Here is a 16,458-nt window from a genome sequence, read left to right on the forward strand (position 1 = left end):
GAGACTATCTTTGAATCCCTGGGCCAAGCCCCGTGCCTGGTACCTTGGACATACTCAATAATATTTTGTTAATTATGTGAATATGTGACCAGGGATGAGACCCAACCAAACCAACACGTTGGCATTGAGTTGACTCCAACTCATGATGACCTCATGTGTATCAGAGCAGAAACGTGCTCCATTGTGTGTTCATGGCTGTGATCTTTTGGAAGCAGATTGCCAGACCTTTCTTCTGAGGTGCCTCTAGGTGAGTTCTGTTAACCTTTTGGTTAGTAGCTAAGCACTTAACCATTTGTGTCATCCAGGGACTCGGACATTTTAAAAGCTCATTTATTATACAAATTCTGCACTTACAGTACCTGCATTTGTAGAGGCACAGGGTTTCCAAGGAGAGATTGCAGCTCCTTTGAAGATCCACTCAATCAAATATCTATTGAATGACAAACACCAGCACCTAGCCAGCCTTGAAGCTGAATGCTGGGGGAAGGCAGAACAAAACAAGGTCTCTGCCCTTCTGAAGTGAATAATGCAAACTCTACACACACCCAGGAAACAATTCAAGAAAGATCAAATGTGTGGAGTTCTATAAAACAAAAGTTGGCAGAGACCCTTCGGTAGACCAGAACTGGAACGTAGGATGCTGCAGAAACCTGTTCTTTCCTGTAACAATTGAATGCAGACAATAGAATTAGGGAACCTTAGGCCTGGATTTCCAAGTACAAGCTAATTGACCATGCAGTGACCAAAAAAAAAAAAAAATCAAGTTAACAGCAGTGGAAAGAATTCCAAAAAGGCATCTATACATAGCATATACGAATGTCCATTCATGAATGAAAAAAAAAAAATTGAGTCCTTATCTGAACAGCCGAAGGACCAATCAATTGTTTTTCAGGTCCTAAGGTAAATTTACCTTATCCAGTATATATATATATACTGGATAAGGTAAATTTAGGAGTCCCTGGGGGGGGCGCAAATGGCTAACATGCTGGGCTCCTAACCAAAAGGTTGGAGGTTCAAGTCCACCCAGAGGTGCCTTGGAAGAAAGGCCTGGTGATCCACTTCTGGAAAATCAGCCATTGCAAACCCTATGGGGCACAGTTCTACCCTGACACGCATGGGGCTGCTATGAGTTGGAGTCGACTCAATGGTAACTGGTTTCTGGTCCCAAGGTAAATTTACCATCCACCTCACTCGGAAGATATTCACAAAAATAATAGCTACTATTTACTGAGTGGCTTTACATTTATTGTCTAATTTTACCCTCACAACATCTCTAAGCATTATGGTCTTTAGTCCCTGGCAGCCAGGGCCCTTGGTTTAGAGGCCTATCTGGCTCTCCTCCAGCCAGGACCTTCCCGTGCAGCAAGAAGGCCAAAGTGATTGGTCACCTGGAGCCCACACCTCTCCCTGCTTTTAGCAGGGTTGCCAGATGTAGCAAATAAATATATAGGATGTTCCATTAAATTTGAATTTTGGATAAACAGCAAAATTTTTTTTAATATATATCCCACACTTGGTAACAATTATGTCTCAGAATAGCCAATTCCTACAACAGTCTGACCTGCAATTTATCATGGGGATGGTGAAGGTCTGAGCAGTGTTTCTTTATATTGCGCATAGAGTCACCATGATTCCAGGCCGACCCAACAGCAGCTAACAACTACAACCCATCTTTCAAGACTGGGCCGAACGCCCCTCCCCAAAGTACTCCTCCTCCCCCTCCTTCTCTGAGCTCTCTGCCTGCTCTACCTGTACTTCTCTGGCACCTCTTTTCCATTTCCTTCTCACACACAGCTGTCACTCCTGTACACGTCTCACCTCCACTAGACTGAAGCTCTTCATGGATAAAGGACTGTTTAACAAGACTATCCTACAATCCCGTTTCTCCTCCACCAAGGTGTATGAAATGTGCCTGTCAAAACCAACATCTTTCTCTAGGCTGGGGCTCACGTCAAGCCAGGGTGCTGGTCCATGAGTGGGAAACCTGTGGCCCACTGGTACACAGCCCACTCCCCTTCAGTGTCACTGAGGGTCCAGCACTCAGACGGCCTCTCTTAATCAGTCTTGGGGGATGGCCTTCCAGGGAGCATCATAGCAAAAAGTAAGTGTCTTAAGCTGGATTATCTAAACAAAACCAGCAAAGCATATAAATATATAGAGAGATTTATATCAAGGAAATGGCTCACGTGACCGTAGGGGCTAGAATATCCCAAGTCCATGGATCAGGATAGAGGCTTCTGCTGATTGATGTAGCTGCAGGGGCTGGCAAACTCAAGATCAGCAGGTCGGAGAGCAGGGTTCTTGTTCACAGGATCCAAAGACCGAGGAATCCCAAGCTTGGCAGGCAACATCATAAGTAAGCTGCTAGCTCAAGTCCCAAGAACCAGAGGTCAGACAAAAAGGAGGCAAGTGCAGGATCCAGAGCAGGCAATAGCCAGAACATCCACTTATATTCAGATGCAGGCCACATGCCCAAGGAAACTCTCTTTCAACTGATTGGCTACTCACAGCAGATTCTATCTTAGGGGTGACCACATATAAACACTGAGAACATGGCCCAGCCAAGTTGACACACAGTCTTAACCATCACAGTGAGGCACACATTCCCTTAGCTGCTTACTTCCTCTCTTCTCCCCTCCTGAAAAATAACATTAACTCTCATTAGACGACATTTATCCCACTACCCAGCTATCGGTTGGTCCTACTGTGGTAGCTTGCGTGTTGCTATGATGCTGGAAGCTATGTCACTGGTATTTCAACACCAGTAGGGTCACTCATGGTGAAGAAGTTTCAGCAGAGCTTCCAGACTAGATAGACTAGGAAGAAAGACTTGGCAATCTACCTCTGAAAACTAGCCAGTGAAAACCCTCTATGTGATATCTATGGATCACAACAGAATATTGTCCAATATAGTGCTGGAAGATGAGCACCCTGGGTTTGAAGGCATTATTCAAACATATTAATGATCATGGAGATGACACCAGACCAGGTAACATTTAGTTCTCTTATACATAAGGTCACCATGAGTCAAAGCCAACTGAAAGTCACCTAACAAATTCCATACACATCTGTCCCATTTTTCTCCCTGAAACCATGTCCAAAAAAAAAAAAAAAAATGTTAAACCAACAAGAATTTTAAAAGCTAGGAAAGTAGAGTACTAATAAATTTATAAGACAAAACACACCCAGTAGTTCAGGCCATAATTCATACAATTCACAAAACATACAAACAGGCAAAAGGGCATTTAAAGCAAGTTTGCCCTCATTACTATTCAAATAAACAGCAATTACTTTTCCTTTAAAATTGCAAAAAACAGTTTTAATTTATAAGACCTGGTTTGGGCACCAGTGTGTTGTAATAAGCGCTCTCATTTACTACCAAAGGAAGTGTAAACTAGATCAATGTCACTGAGAGAAGTTTGTCAATTTGTATCCAGAGTCTTGAAAACATTCTTACACTTTGACCTAACCATTCCATTTATAGAAATTTCTCATGAGAACACAGCAGATATGCTCTTGAGATTTCTCACTGCACGCCATTTAAAAAAGAAAAAAAAAAAAGTGAAATGAATACCTTACAATAGGGTATGACTAATTCAATAGACCACTTGTCTATTTAATAAAAATAACTGATATTTATTAAATAAATGAATTTTATACATTCAAATTTACATAAATAAGTAAAATTTGCTTAAAATAATTAATGAAATGTTATTTATTAAACAAAATAAATGATTATTTAACAATAAGTCTATTTAACAGACCAAATAAAATTTAGAATATGCATATAATGAAAAATTATCACAGTCATTCAAAATCAGATTTTCAAAAGAATATTTCTGACGTAAGGAAAAAAAAAAGACGTATTAATTGGGATAGACTCGGCTGCTAACCAAAAGGTCGGCAGTTCGAATCCACTCAGCAGCTCTGCGGGAGTGAGACCTGGTGATCTCCTTCTGTAAAGATTACAGCCAAGAAAACCCTAGGGGACAGTTCTACTCTGTCCCATGGGGTCGCTATGAGTCAGAATCAACTCAATGGCAGCTAACAACAACAACAACGGGTTATACTGCAGTAATAATTCCAAAATCTCGGTAGCTTTGCACAACAAAAGTGCTTTCCGTGCTCATGTTACATGTCCAGGGAGAGATGGGGGAGTCTCTCTCCATGCATTCACCCAGGGGCCCAAACCGACAAGAGGCTCCCCATCTGGTGCCCAATGACCCTCTCAGTTGCTGTACGTCTGCGTCTCCCAGGCCTGCAGTAACAAATTATCACAAACGTTGTGATTTAAACAAAGGCAATTTAATCTCTCACACTTCTGGAGGCCAGAGTCTAAAATCAAGGTGTCGACTTGGCTGGGCTTTCTCTGAAGGTACTAGGGGGAAATCCTTCTTGCCTTTTCCAGCTTCTGGTGGCTCCAGGAGATCCTTGGTAGTTTCAGGAGTTCCTTGGTTTAAGGCAGCAATCCTTGCTTCAGTCTTCACGTGGTCGTCTTCTCTCGTCTCTGTGTCCCCTCCTCTTCTTTCCCTTTTAAAGACCCCTTGTTTAAAAAAAAAAAAAGCCTGTTGCCGTTCAGTTGATTCTGACCCATAGCCACCCTGTAGGACAGAGTAGAACTGCCCCATAGGGTTTTCAAGGAGCCACTGGTGGATGCAAACTGCCGACGTTTTGGTTAGCAGCTGAGCTCTTTACTACTTTGCTACCAGGGCTCCTATAGAGACAACACTCATTGGATTTGGGGCCCACCCTAAAGCCAGGATGATTTCATCTCATGATCCTTAACTAACTACATCTGCAAAGATTCCACCTCCAAGTACAGTCACACCCTGAGGATCCAAGTAGGTATGAATTTGGGGAACACTATTCAATCCACTACACTATACCTGGAAAAGAAAGCATAGGCATTTAAATGCTTCAGCCTAGAAGTGACACACCTCACTTTTGCTGACAGCCCATTGGCCAGAACTAGTCACCATAGCTCCGCCTACCTGCAAGATGGCGGGGGGGGGAGTAATTCTACGTACCCAGGAGATGAAGTGAACCAGATATAAACCCATTGCCATAGAGTTGATTCTGACTCATAGTGACCATATCAGAGTAAAACTGCCCCCCCAAAAAAACTGCCCCAGAAGGTTTTTTTCCGGTAGGGTCACTAGGAGTTGGAATCGACTCGATGGCAGGGGGTTTGTTTGGTTGGTTGGTTGGGTTTGTTTGGTTGGTATCTGTTGAAAGAGAACAAATTTCATTTTACAAACCTGTCATTCCATCGGAAACCCTCGTGGCGTAGTGGTTAAGTGCTACAGCTGCAAACCAAAAGGTCAGCAGTTCGAATCTGTCAGGCGCTCCTTGGAAACTCCATGGGGGCAGTTCTACTCTGTCCTATAGGGTCACTATGAGTTGGAATTGACTCGACGGCAGTGGGTTTGGTTTTGGTTTTGTCGTTCCATCACCTTCCAAAGAACAGTGATATGAAAATGTAAGTGAAGCAAGTTCCAGTACATCAAAGACAGATGGGGTCTTTTTATTTTTTAACACTTTCCACTATCCGATAGCCTCCATCAATGTGAAGGAAAACTACTTAGTGGTATCATCACCATTTCAGCAACGTTTAACAAACTGCTGATATGACAGGGATGGGGGAAGAAAGAGAGAAAAAAAGAATTATCACAAAATGCATATTTTAATTAATGATGTCATAATTTCTTCAGGAACAAATGCTAGTACTAAGTAAGAATGATCTCTTGGCAGATAACTGACCCGAAGCCACATTCACGACACAGCCACAGTACTTGCTTTATCCATATAGTTCCCAACTTGAAGAAGAACTGTGGGGAAAAATGCTACAGTGACAGGAACCCCCTCTGAGCCTGATAACATACCATCTCCACAGGCCCAGGGACACAGGAGCCTGGGTGGGGACCTGCTGGGTGATATTTGGATACAGTTGCCAATTTCACTGTTGCGTTCACATTGGCCTCGGGTTGTGCAAAACAATGCAGTTTTGATATAAAAACCATAATCCTACGTTAAAAGTGATTACCGACCCTTTTTGACTTTCGAGCTGTAAGTACGAGATTTAATTGCTCCCTTTGACTCTGGGATTTATGTATATCGTAAATCACACAGTGTTTTTAGTCTCTTGGTGTCTGCCTCAGTGCTAAGAGACCAGAGCAACTGGCATCTAAGGAAGAGAGAAAAACAAGTCTGTTTAAAAAGATATTTTGGGGTAAAGCGCCTTACCAGGAGCTAGAGGAAAGGGTCGTAGCCACAACAAAGCTTTCAACGTTCCCTTTTCTCTGGGATGGGGTGGGGGCTGTGATTAGCCTTCTTTCACCATTGTCCCATCCACTCTCCCCAACCATCAACGTCTCCTCCTTTGACAGAGACACAGATAAAAGAAAACAAAAAAACCAACCCAGTTGCAGTCGAGTTGATTCTGACTCCTGGCAACCCCATGTGTGTCAGAGTAGAACTGTGCTCCATGGGGTTTTCAAGGCTGTGACCTTTGGGAATTAGATTGCCAGGCTTTTCTTCTGACGTGCCTCTGGGTGAATTTGAACTGCCGACTTTTCTGGTAATAGCCAAGCACTTAACCATTTGCACCACCCAGTCAGAGTTACTGTTTTTGTCTGCCATGAATTTTTGCTCTCCAAAGGTAGGATGAAAAGTTATGACTTATATTGCAGTTACGCTCCTGGCACAGTACTGGTTTGGGAAAATTGTGGAGAAGAAATAGCAAGTTCACTAAATAAGTTAATCACACAGCATATATTCTGAGCTGCTAAGCAGTGCTACATCAGCTCTCATTCAGCACTCCTCACCTCTCCACCGTACTATGTGGCCTCCTTTGTTTCTAATCTGTAAATCGCCAATACTTTTCTTCTGGACCTTTGCAAGAGTTGGCTTCATCCTAATGCCTAATAATCCAGAGAATGTTTTTTTGTTTTCCCCCAGCATAGCCAAGGTCAACATTTACATGTATGTGCACACACACACACACACTCTTGCCATTTTTCCGTAACTTGCTCAGAGGCCTTTACTCCAACTATTACGGTGATAGCTTGGGGAAGCAACTCAGATTCTTGTGGATTAAAACAGTCTCTTTGGAGTATACCTAATTTCTTCCAGCAAGTGCTCGGGTTTGTGGAGTATCTCCCCTTTCTCAAGGACTCACCCCGCCGCCTTTTTCCAGGTGTAGAGAGCAGCACAGCAGTCCTCACAGAGATCGAGGGAGGGCCTCTGGGCTGCAGTGCCTCCCCTGAGTCTGGGCACTGGCCTCTGTTGGCATTGCTGTTGTTGCTGTTGTGCCCAAGGCCAGTATAACTCAGCATCTGTTCTCTTTGCTCCCAGGGGCTTTGGCCTTTTCTCCCTGCTGACTAGGCTCTCACTGGCCTGCAAGTACCTTACAACCTGGCTGCAGCCCCCTTTTGATCCCCAACTCCAGCAAGCCCCATGCCAGCCCCCTTCTTCAGGAAAATTTCATCCTTCACCATGGTAACTTCCCCCAGCAAGCTCCCCAAGCCAGCTTCTCAGCTATCGTCCACATCTCCCACGGAAAACTGTGTAAACTTCAGAATTTCCTACTCATACCCTAGGCAGCAGCATGGAGCCAAAAGCAGTAAAGCATCCCATGATTTGTACTTCCCTGTGGTGCTGAGGGACCACGTGAGGTGATCTCTGTGTTAGCTCCCCCCTCAGCTTCTCTGGAATGTGTTCACCTCCTATCTCCTCCTCACCTCACACATCTACCCTTCACCAAGAATTTGAAGCCTGAGGAAGCAACTAGAACACACCGACTACTGCCGTCCTCTCTCTCTTCAGCTCTTCTTCCCTGAATTGAAAAAGTTTTCTATTTCCAGAGGTACGAGATCTTTTCTTATGTCACATTCTCTCTTCTGTACACCATGGCTTAGAACAACACTCTATGCTCAGACCTCCAAGGTGTTTTTTGTTTTTTTTTTAAATTTCAGTTGTGGTAAATATGTATGTAACCAAACCTTTGCCATTTCGACATTCTTCACATGTACAATTCAGTGACATTAATTATGTTCATGTTGTTCAACCATCGCCTTTATTCATTTCCAAGCTTTTCCATCATCCTTAACAGGAGCTCAGTGTCCCCTAAGCAAGGAGTCCTCCTTCCCCTCGCCACCCATTACTAAACATTGGTCTCTATCCTGTTATCGGTTGCTGTTGAGGCAATTCTGATTCATAATGACCCCATAGGATGGAGCAGAGCTGCCCTGTAGGGTTTCTGAGTCTGTAATCTTTATGGAAGCAGATTGCCACATCTTTCCCCCATGGAGAAGCTGGTGGGTTTGAACCACTGATCCTTTGGTTAGCAGCTGAGCACTTAACCACTGCACCACCAGGGCTTCTTACACTTGCCTAGTCTAGATATTTCATGTAAGTGGGATCATACAATATTTGTCCTTTTGTAACTGATTTATTTCAGTCTGTCTTGATACACAGGCTAAAGCTTTTTGGTGTTTGGCAAACAGTTTTCTCTCTCAGCAAAGCCTGGATTTGAAAACTGTCTCATCTTGCCCATAATAATTCCAACATGAAACCCAAAGGTAAGCCAAGGTTCTTCGCTCTGGGTGGTCTCCCCCTCCATCCCCAAGTACTGAATGCCACTGAATCAGTGGGTTCAAAGTCAGAGCAACCTGATAACAAGGATTGAAATATGCACTGATGTGTCGAGAATATTGTTCTTCTGCACCAGCAACTTTGAAAAAAATATTCTAGTACATTCCCCAGTATGTTAAGCTAGTTTGTTAAAGGCATTTAATTTATCTACTTAGCAGGGCACACTTCTCCTTAGTAGATAGGCAGTTGGGGAGGCAATGGAGAGAGCCATCAAATGCATTAAAAATTCACTGCCAGGGGCTTTTCTCTCATCCGAAGAGCTAAGGAAAAAACAATAAGAGCAACTGTCTTCCCCGTGAGCATGAAGGTGCCCATCGTGCTTGCTGTATACTCATGTGATATGTGAGCTCATTTTGTTACCAGGTAGAAACCCTAGGTTCTTGCTCAGCATGACTCAAATTGACCAATAAATGAGAGACTGAGGTGGGAGAGCAGGAAAGGCATCTTTATTTCATTGCACAAGGAAAAGGAGTAGGTCACAGCTGCTGCCACCAAGACTGCTTCCCAACAGCAAGGAGAAAAGTTACTTTTAAGGTGTTTACAGGTACCAAGTTCATACCAGTTATGTCAGCAACACTCTTAATCACACTACGCAGGCACCATGGGGATTGCATATAACTTCCATGCAAAAGCAGGGGTGGGGGGGAAGGGAGGGGAAGCCCAGCAAATGAAGCAGGTTTTTTAATGCAACACTGTGGGGGAGGAAGCCAAGCAAAGAAAACAGGATTTTTAATGCACCAGTGTTTGAGGCTCTGTCTCAATTTGAGACCATTAAGGCATATACAAACTGGCAAGAGAAAAACCCTCAGAAAACTTCTAGAACAGAAGGATCCAATTGGTTACTTCTATGATAATCACATTAAAACCAAAAAAAAAAAAAAATACACTTGCCATGAGTCAATTCTGACTCCTGGCAGCCCCATGCGTGTCAGAATAGAACTCTGCTCTGAAAGATTTTCAATGGCTGATTTTGGGGAAGTAAATCACCAGACCTTTCTTCTGAGGTACTTCTGGGTAGACTCAAACCTCCAACCTTTCAGTTAGCAGCCATTAACCATTTGCACTACCCAGAGACTCCCACATTAAAACAAGAAACCCTGAATTAGAGGCACTATAAGAAGGTGGTGAACGTGCAAGCTGGAGTAAGACTGAATTCGCATTTGTCTCTCCTTGAAACTCCAGTCAAGTTACTAAATCTCTCTTGACCTGTTTCCTCCTCTGTGAATAGGGGTTATAAAAAAATTTACACCACGGTGTCGTTGGGAAGCTCACATGAGTTAGTTAATACATATTAAGTGCTTGAACAGTGCTTGACACATAATAGACTCTCAGTAAATGTTAGCTGTTACTATTACTATCGGAGTGTGAGAATGTGGTTATTATTAATAGCCAAGTTTTCTTGAGTCCTTACAATATGCTAAGCAATGTATAAGTGCTCTACATGTGTAATGGAGCTAGCAATTACAAGAATTTCTTAAAAGCCTCTTTTCTAGTCCTTCCTATGTCTGTCCACCCCCATTTCCACTAATAAAATTCTAATTTTGTTCACATGGCATTTCCCCATATCCTCAGCTCATAGGTTTATTCCACAGATGGGGGTAGGGGGAGGAAAATACTTCAATCCTGAGAGGCAAGGAGATGTATATTTGAAATGAAGAGAATCCTGGCAGAAAAAAAAAAAGAGTGGCATTAAGAAAGCATGGCAGGGAGGTGGGGCCAAGACGGTGGAATGGACAGATGCTTCTGGCAAGCCCTTTTACAACAAAGACTCGAAAAAAACAAGTGAAACGAGTATGTTTATGACAAGCTAGGAGCTCTGAACATCAAAGGAAAGGTGAGAAAATGAACTGAGGGGCAGGAGGAGGAAGAGATGGTTCAGAAGCAGAAAGAGTTACTGGACCTGAATCGCTGAGTTCCCTCAGGCACCATTCCCAGAAGCAGCTGTGGCAGGCTAGTACTAGTGGTTGGCCACAGTTTCCTCAGGCAGAAGCAGCCAGCCACACAGCCTACTCATACCTCCAGAACCAGAGAAGAATGGCGCTCTCGGCAAACCCTAAGTACTTGCATATCTTTTACCAACACCCCCACCCCCAAGCCAGCTTCAGCAACTGTTCATTTCCCTGGCCTTGACATAGGCCCATTTGAGCACCCTGAGCCATGCTCCCAGCCTTGGAGAAGGAATAAATTCACAATTGGGGGAAAAGAAAATTTGCCAGCTCCACTAACATGGTGAGCTCAGGACAGAAGCAGCTCCTATCCAGGCATGAACGATTCATGGACTTCGAGTACTTTTCCCACCCGCATGGACCTGTATGGGTCTATTTCAGGAGACTAGGCCCTTGCTGGCAGATTACAACTGTTTCTGCTATGCGGTGGAAAGGTGGGTGTTTGATGTTTGACACCACTTTGCCTATTAAACAGGCAACTACCTACGTCAGGGGCCTAAGGACTGGTGGCTCCACTCAAGTCACCCAGCCACCCAAGACAGGGGTCCAAGAATAACTGGTACCTTCCAGTCTTTGTAACCAAAAATCTTGGGTGCCCAAGGTCTGTCTGCAGAACCCACCCACATGCATGCTGTAGGGAACAGGGACATGCTTCCCTCAGAGACACTTGGGGGAAGATTCTCAGGCCCCTGCCTTGTTCAGAGTGTGACCCCCTGCTGCAACCAGATACTGGTACCTACACCAATCACCCCTGCCCCTCTAAGACTGTAACACAGAGCCTGTACCACGCACTTCATGATAGGCTACCTGGAAAACTGAGCAGAATTCATACAAGAAAAGTGAATGGGCTCCTGGACTGATATACCTGATAACACCTCTAGCCATCTGGGAACAGGATGTCAGAGCTCCAAAGGCAAAAATAATCAAGCTAGCTCACTCAAGCAACCCATCTGGGCATATCAAAACAAAAAAAGCAAGAAGCTACAATGCAGTAATCAAACATAAAATAAACTAATACAATAACTTATAGATGGCTTGGAGACAACAGTCAATATCAAGTCACATAAAGAAACAAACCATGATCACCTCAATAAGCTCTCAAAACAAAGAATCAAGGGATTTCCTAGATGAAAATGCATTCCTGGAATTACCAGAGGCAGAATACAAAAGATTGATACACAAAACTCTTCAAGATATCAGGAAGGAAATCAGGCAATACACAGAATGAACCAAGGAATACACAGATAAAGCAGTTGAAAAAATGAAAAAGGTTACCCAAGAACATAATGAAAAATTTAATAAACTGGAAAAAGCCATAGACAGACAGCAGTCAGAAATTCAGAAGATTAACAATAAAATTACAGAAGTAGACAACTCAATAGAAAGCCAGAGGAGCAGAATTGAGCAAGTGGAAGGCAGAGTTTCTAAACTTGAAGATAAAGCACTTGGCACTAATATATTTGAAGAAAAATCAGAAAAAAGAATTTTAAAAACTGAAGAAAACTTAAGAATCATGTGAGACTCTATCAAGAGAAATAACCAATAAGTGATTGCAGTACCAGACCAGAGAGGGATGACAGAAAATACAGAGAGAATTGTTGAAGATTTGTTGGCAGAAAACGCCCCTGATATCACGAAAGATGAGAAGATATCTATCCAAGATACTCATCGAGTTCCACATAAGGTAGATGTCAAAAGAAAGTCACCAAGACATACCATAATCAAACTTACCAAAACCAAAGATAAAGAGAATTTCAAGAGCACCTAGAGATAAATGAAAAGTCACCTACAAAGAAGAGTCAATAAGAATAAGCTCGGACTACTCGATAGAAACCATGCAGGCAAGAAGGCAATGGGATGACTTATACAAAGCACTGAAGGGAAAAAAAAAGCCAGATGAGAATCATATACCCAGCAAAACTGTCTCTCAAATATGAAAGTGAAATTAGGACATTTTCAGATAAACAGAAATTTCAGAAATTTGTAAAAAACCAAACCAAAACTACAAGAAATACTAAAGGGAGCTCTTTCATTAGAAAATCAATAACATCAGGTATCCACCCAAGACTAGAACACTGGGCAGAGCAATCAGATGTAAACCCAGACATGGAAATCACAAAATAAATCAAGATTTAAAAAACACTCCAAACAGGGAAAGAGCAATGTTATTTTGTAAAAGAAGACAACATTAAAACAATAAAGAGGGACTAAGAAATGTAGTCATAGATCTTTCACATGGAGAGGAAGACAAGACAATGCAAAGAAATAAAAGTTAGGTTTAAATTTGGAAAAGTAGGGGAAAATAATAAGGTAACAACAAAGGAGATAAAGTATCCTACACATCAAAATAAAATACGAGAAAAAAATAGACTCAGCAAAAACAAAATTACCAACAACAAATATGAAGAAAAGACAATATACAAAGATAATCTATTCAGCATGAAAAATTAAGTGGGAAAAAGAAAGCCTCAACATACACAAAAAAGACATCAAAATGATAGCACTAAATTCATACCTATCCGTAATTACTTTGAATGTAAATGGACTAAATGCACCAATAAAGAGACAGAGAGTGGCAGAATGCATTAAAAAACACCATCTGCCTATATGCTGCCTACATGAGACACACCTTAGACTTAGAGACACAAACAAACTAAAACTCAAAGGATGGGAAAAATATGTCAAGCAAACAACAATCAAAACAGAGCAGGAGTGGCAATACTAATTTCTGACAAAATAGACTTCAAAGTTAAATCCATCATAAAGGATAAGGAAGGACTCTATATAATGATTAAAGGGACAATATACCAGGAGAATATACCCATATGAAATATTTATGTACCCAATGACAGGGCTGCAAGGTACATAAAACAAACTCTATCAGCATTGAAAAGTGAGATAGACAGTTCCACAATAATAGTATGAGACTTCAACACACTGCTTTCGGTGAAGGACAGGACATTCAGAAAGAAGCTCAATAAAGACATGGAAGATCAAAATGCCACAATCAATCAACTTGACCTCATAGACATATACAAAACACTCCACCCAACAGCAGCCATGTACACTTCCTTTTCGAGTCCACATGGAACATTCTCTAGAATAGACCACATATTAGGCCATAAAGCAAGCCTTAGCAGAATCCAAAACTTTGATATATTAAAAAGTATTTTCTCTGACCATAAGGCCATAAAAGTAGAAATCAATACCAGAAAAAGCAGGGTAAAGAAATCAAACACTTGGAAACTGGACAATACCCTGCTCAGAAAAGACTGGATTATAGAAGACATTAAGGATAGAATAAAGAAATTCATAGAACCCAATGAGAATGAAAACATTTCGTGTCAGAACCCTTGGGACACAGAGAAAGCAGTGCTCAGAGGTCAATTTGTACCAGTAAATGCACACATACAAAAAGAAGAAAACATCAAAATCAAAGAATTATCCCTACAACTCAAACAAATAGAAAGAGAACAACAACAGAAACCCTCAGGCACCAGAAGAATGCAAATAATAAAAATTAGAGCTGAACTAAATGAAATAGAGAACAGAAAAACAAATGAAGGAATTAACAAGACCAAAAGCTGGTTTTTTGAAAAACTCAACAAAATTGATAAACCATTGGCCAAAGTGACAAAAGAAAAACAGGAGAGGAAACAAATAACCCGAAAAAGAAATGAGATAGGCGATATTACAACAGACCCAACTGAAATTAAAAGAATCATATCAGATTACTACGAACAACTGTACTATAACAAATTTGAAAAACGTAGAAGAAATGGATGAATTCCTAGAAACACACTACCTACCTAAACTAACACAAACAGAGGTAGAACAACTAAATAGACCCGTAACAAAAGAAGAGATTGAAAAGGTAATCCAAAAACTCTCAACAACAACAAAAAAAAAGCCCTGGCCCAGACAGCTTCACTGCAGAGTTCTACCAAACTTTCAGAGAAGAGTTAACACCACTACTACTAAAGGTATTTCAGAGCATAGAAAAGGACGGGATACTCCCAAACTCATTCTATGAAGCCAGCATATCCCTGATACCAAAACCAGGCAAAGACACAACAAAAAAAGAAAATTAAAGACCTATATTCCTCATGAACACAGATGCAAAAATGCTCAACAAAATTCTAGCCAATAGAATTCAACAACATATCAAAAAAATAATTCACCATGATCAAGTGGGATTCATACCAGGTATGCAGGGATGGTTCAACATTAGAAAAACAATTCATGTAATCCATGACATAAATAAAACAAAAGACAAGAATCACATGATTTTATCAATTGATGCAGAAAAGGCATTTGACAAAGTTCAACACACATTCATGAGAAAAACTCCCAGCAAAATAGGAATAGAAGGAAAATTCCTCAACATAATAAAGGGCATTTATACAAAGCCAATAGTCAACATCATCCTAAATGGAGAGAGCCTGAAAGCATTCCCCTTGAGATCAGGAACCAGACAAGGATGCTCTTTATCACCACTCTTATTCAACATTGTGCTGGAAGTCCTAGCCAGAGCAATTAGGGAAGATAAAGAACTAAAGTGCATCCAGATTGGCACGGAAGAAGTGGAAGCATCAGTATTTGCAGAAGACATGATCTTATACACAGAAAACCCTAAGAAATCCTCAAGAAAACTACTGAAACTAATAGAAAAGTTCAGCAGAACATCAGGATACAAGATAAACATTTAAAAATCAGTTGGATTCCTCTACACCAAAAAGAAAAACATCAAAGAGGGAATCATCAAATCAATACCATTTACAGTAGCCCCCAAGAAGACAAAATACTTAGGAATAAATCTTACCAGAGACATAAAAGACTTATACAAAGAAAACTACAGTACATTTCTGCAAGAAACCAAAAGAGACCTACATAAGTGGAAAAACATACCTTGCTCATGGATAGGAAGACTTAACATTTTAAAAAAGTATTCTACAAAAGCGATCTACAGATTTAATGCAATTTCGATTCAAATTTCAGCAGCATTTGTTAATGAGATGGAAAAACAAATCACCAACTTCATATGGAAGGGAAAGAGGCCCCGGATAAAGAAAGTATTACTGAAAAAGAAGAACAAAGTGGGAGGCCTTACTCTACCTGATTTTTAGAACCTATTTTTTATTATACCACTACAGTAGTCAAAACAGCCTGGTACTGGTACACCAACAGATACATGGACCAATGGAACAGAATTGAGAATCCAGACAGAAATCCATCCACATATGAGCAGCTGATATTTGACAAAGGCCGAAAACAGTTAAATGAGGAAAAGACAGTCTTTTTAACAAATGGTGCTGGTATAACTCGATATCCATCTGCAAAAATATGAAACAAGACCCATACCTCACTCCATGCACAAAATGAACTCAAAATGGAGCAAAGGCCTAAATATAAAATCTAAAATGATAAACATTATGGAAGATAAAATAGGGACAACGTTAGAAGCCCTAATACAAGCCATAAACAGTATACAAAACGTTACTAACAATGCAGAAGAAAAACTAGATAACTGGGAGCTCCTAAAAATCAAACACTTATGCTCATTCAAAGACTTCATCAAAAGAGTAAAAAGATTACCTACACACTGGGAAAAACTTTTTAGCTATGACATTTCCGATCAGCACCTGATCTCTAAAATCTACATGATACTGCAAAAACTCAACTACAAAAAGACAAATAACCCAATTAAAAAACGGGCGATGGATATGAACAGACACTTCACTAAAGAAGACATTCAGGTAGCTAACAGATACATGAGGAAATGCTCACGATCAGTAGCCATTAGAGAAATACAGATCAAAACTACAACGAGATTTCATCTCACTCCAACAAGGCTGGCATT

At 41.2% G+C, this 16,458-nt stretch overlaps 1 long non-coding RNA gene across 1 annotated transcript in view; it reads right to left on the minus strand.

The window, feature by feature from the left end:
* Window positions 1-3,342: 3,342 nt before the first annotated feature.
* Window positions 3,343-16,458, minus strand: part of LOC111752384 (uncharacterized) — a 39,285-nt gene continuing 26,169 nt past the window's right edge. Inside the window, exons 5-6 of the long non-coding RNA XR_002787334.2 lie at window positions 5,259-5,453; window positions 3,343-4,543 (exon numbers count right to left, since the gene is read on the minus strand). This is a non-coding gene — a long non-coding RNA (uncharacterized LOC111752384). The remainder of the gene's footprint in view (window positions 4,544-5,258; window positions 5,454-16,458) is intronic.

The sequence above is a fragment of the Loxodonta africana genome, chromosome 1 (assembly GCF_030014295.1).
Source record: "Loxodonta africana isolate mLoxAfr1 chromosome 1, mLoxAfr1.hap2, whole genome shotgun sequence".
In the NCBI taxonomy this organism is placed as follows: domain Eukaryota; kingdom Metazoa; phylum Chordata; class Mammalia; order Proboscidea; family Elephantidae; genus Loxodonta; species Loxodonta africana.